The sequence below is a fragment of the Pieris napi genome, chromosome W (genome assembly GCF_905475465.1).
Source record: "Pieris napi chromosome W, ilPieNapi1.2, whole genome shotgun sequence".
Lineage (NCBI taxonomy): Eukaryota > Metazoa > Arthropoda > Insecta > Lepidoptera > Pieridae > Pieris > Pieris napi.
This window is the reverse complement of record NC_062258.1, coordinates 1,901,897-1,905,899: the sequence shown is the minus strand read 5'-3', so window position 1 is coordinate 1,905,899 and position 4,003 is coordinate 1,901,897. Positions and strand designations below refer to the sequence as shown.

Genomic DNA, 4,003 nt, shown 5'->3' with positions numbered 1-4,003 from the left:
GTCTTGTATGTTTAGCACGTAAAAAAAAGTTCCCAGGGCTCCGAGGGCTACTTTCTGTACAGACAAAACACTGACGAGCTAAAACGAGGTTTTTCAAATGCGGTGTCATTATTTGGTACGCCGTCTACAATAGTATGTGACCGCGCTAGAATGTTCGAAAGCGCTACATTCCAAAATTGGGTCAGTGATTTGGGATGCTCAGGAGGCAACAAAGGTTCCCAATGGTCCGATGTGCTGTGGAGGATGCAGCTCACTTTGAATATCTCCAAGCAAAGTACCACGCAGAAATTACCACTACAGTTACTGGTCGGTATTGACGCAGTTACTCCAGTCATCAGATCGTTAGTGCGAGATGTGGCATTTACTAACTCTAATCCCAATCGGGAGGCTCTTTTAACTCTTCGCAGACAACGAGCTTTGGAACTCCTTGCAACTAATCAATAGAGCCACGATGCCTACGTTAACGAGGGTCGACGGCAGCCACTCACTTTTGCTGTCGGAGACTTTGTGTTTGTGAGCAAGACTGCACAAATCACCGGCAAACTGGACTCCGGCATGCGCGGGCCGTACAAGGTTATTCGCGCGTTACCGTGCCACCGTTACGAGTTAGAGTTACTAGCTGGTTCCTATGGGAAAAAGACCCAAGCTGCAGCTGAAAATATGATGTTGTGGCAAGGCGAGTGGACGCCGGATGCGTGCTCAGTTTTTTTTGAGACTGGTGAGTGATGTCAGTGGTGCTAATGTGTTTAGGCCACTTAGAGAACATACAAAGGTATGGGTCTCTGTTTCAAATTTTTGTGGTGCTAATGTGTTTAGGCCACATAGAGAACATACAAAGGTATGGGTCTCTGTTTCAAATTTTTGTGGTGCTAATGTGTTTAGGCCACTTAGAGAACATACAAAGGTATGGGTCTCTGTTACAAATTTTTGTGGTGCTAATGTGTTTAGGCCACATAGAGAACATACAAAGGTATGGGTCTCTGTTACAATTTTTTCTGCTGCTAATGTGTTTAGGCCACTTAGAGAACATGCAAAATGTATGGGTCTCTATTTTAACAAATTGTCGCTTATGAGAGCACTAGAAGCCGCTGTCGTTACAACAGTGTATGGCAAGATACTGAGTTTTATTTTTATTTGTGTTAAGTCTGAAGCTATCTAATTCTGTAATATTTGCTTTTTGATAGACCTAATCTGTGTGCGCTTGAGTGCACGCTTGCGCACATAGTACTGGTAATTGAGAAATAGAGATAAATGTCATTTTTCATCCCTCTAATCCAGGATATATGCTTCAGGCTATAACACTAAACTAAGTAAATTACTTACAAGTTCCTTCTATGTTTCAGAGACTGCATTAGACAATAATGAGCAGGTTGCAAGGGATGAAACAAATGAAGAGAGAAATGGCTCTGATGCTAGTGGTGCAAGTAATGCTGCGGTCGAGGACGCCGCACTGTCAGGAACGGCCGACTTATAAAAGAATCTCCACAGAGCAAGTCGGACCGAGTGAGGGGTAACAGAGAGGAGTGGAACTGGGAACACCGGAAATGTGGCGATTGGCGCGCGGACGTGACAGACGCGGGAGTTTTTTATTTTTTATGGTGGCGTTGTGTAAAAGATTGTTTTCTGGTTGCGTATAATTTTCATTGTGGTATTTTAGTTGATTAAAAATTGTTTTGTAAGGAATAAAACTTCCTAGGTTGAGTGTTTTGTTACATTTATTATTTATCGTTTGTGATTTCTAAGAATATATATAATAAATTGTAAGATATTGATAATTATAATATATTTAATAGAAAAGAGCCATTGTATCTAATAAAGGATCATAGATATATTAAGCATTTTTTAATTAAATTAAATATATATGTATTGCTGGTAATATGTACATTGTACACATCGCTAGAACGTTGAAGGAAAACATCGTGAGGAAACCGGCTTTATTAGACCGAAAAAGTCGACGGCGTGTGTCAGGCACCGGAGGCCGATCACCTACCTGCCTATTAGATTGACAAATGATCATGAAACAGATACAGAAATCTAAGGCCCATACCTTAAAAAGGTTGTAGTGCCACTGAATTATTTTATTTTATGATTAAATTGCACACTGTTGGCCTAGTGATTTTAGCGTGCGTTTTTCTGAGGTTCGAAACTATGCCCGGATATCCACAAATGGAAATATCTGAGCGCATTTAATACAAATATTATTATTTTGTATTAAAAAGTGTGTCCTTGAATTCTTTTTGAGATTTTTTAATAAAATTATAGGAAAACATCGTGAGGAAACCGGCGTGCCTTAGACCCAATCCTTTGGCGTTTGTCAGGCACCGAAGGCACTTTATGCCTATTAAGAAAATGACACCGAAACAGATACCGAGGCCAAGAATTGTTAGGCGTCATGTTTTTAAAGATATAAATACTTATATTTTACTTTTATACTACAGTACTACAAACTACTGAAACTTTTTGTGGAGATATCCAATGTGTTTATTTTATAAATCATTTATTTGCAAGAAAGTGGTACTAAGATCGATCAATTATAACAATCCGCACAATCAGCCATATATAAACAGGCATGCAAATGTCATGTTAATTTTTATAATGTCATACAATATGAACACCAACACAATGTCACAATAATAAGCTAAGCTATTTATAATTAACTAGCTGGCCTGGCGAACATCGTACCGCCTAACAGTCGATTCTTTATTTTTTTAAATACTTATTCTGCTACTCGTACATTATGTCAAAAAAATAAAAATTTACCTTCCCGGAACCCCTCCACTAACACTTGAACATTATGATATGGTATTAAAGTTCAAATTGCCTTTTAAGTATTAATACGAATATTTTGTATGGGAATATAGAAAAGTGTTGTTTTAAACCTTTTTACCCAATTTTTTTATTTTTTCTCTCCGTAAGAACCATCTTCGTACTTCAAGGGATATTATTAAAAAACAATCAGACAAATCGGTCAAGCCGTTTTCATGTTATATCGTGGCAACGGAAAACGGGTTTCATTTTTATATATATACTAGCTGACCTGGCTAACTTCGTTCCGCCCTACAACCTTATAATATCGCTGTCACTTTAATTTAACTTATTTTAGGATTTCATTAATGTTAAGTATTACATTAATACAACTTTTTTGCAAATACAGAAATGTTTCATTGCTTGCCATTGCGAAAGAAGAATGGCAGTTTTACACATTAGGCATCTTCTCTCTAGCGTAAATATGGCGATACTGCATGTTAAGCACTTTCAGCCCTGCGATTCTGTAACTCACTTTTCGAACTCACACAGCGGTTTTCGCACCGGCGGTCGCTCTCAAATCAGTCGTGAAGCAGTCATTTTATAATTTGGCATTCTGAAAAGGTAGGAGCTTGTAGTTTATTGTTTATCAGAATGCCAAATCATAAAATGACTGCTTCACGACTGATTTCAGAGCGACCGCCGATGCGAAAACCGCTGTGTGAGTTCGAAAAGTGAGTTACAGAATCGCAGGGCTGATATCCAACATCTTTTGATCAGGATCAAAGCATGGTTATGCATCTCCTCATTCACCTCAAGATCAGAATTTCTTGAACTGACACGAATTCGACGTAAAATGATGCGTAGTTTTGTCAACAGATGGCACCATATGGTTTTTGCATTCGTAAAATTAATTAATTAATTTATTGTTATTCGATAACTTATTCGATAACTTATCCAATATTTTATTGCTTATTCTGCTATTCGGGACGGAAATAAATCCAACAAATCAAAAACCATGGCAATCGGTCCAGCCGTTCTCGAGTTATAAGTGTTGTAACAAACACGACTTTCGTTTATATATATAGATAGATGTCAAACTTATTGTCTAAATTCTCGCCCACGCTATAAAGGCACCTTTGCGTTTAAAAATTTAATCATTTATGTTTTATTTTTTAACTTTTTTATTGTAAAGAGATGAATCTGATTTATTTCCCAAATAAATAAATAATCAACAATATGTATTAAAAACTACGAT

At 37.5% G+C, this 4,003-nt stretch overlaps 1 long non-coding RNA gene across 1 annotated transcript; it reads left to right on the top strand.

Moving 5' to 3' along the window:
* The first annotated feature begins 452 nt into the window (after positions 1-452).
* LOC125062121 lies at positions 453-1,707 on the top strand. The gene is made up of 2 exons (XR_007119200.1): positions 453-718; positions 1,344-1,707. It is a non-coding gene; the product is annotated as an uncharacterized LOC125062121 (long non-coding RNA).
* The last annotated feature ends 2,296 nt before the right edge of the window (positions 1,708-4,003 follow it).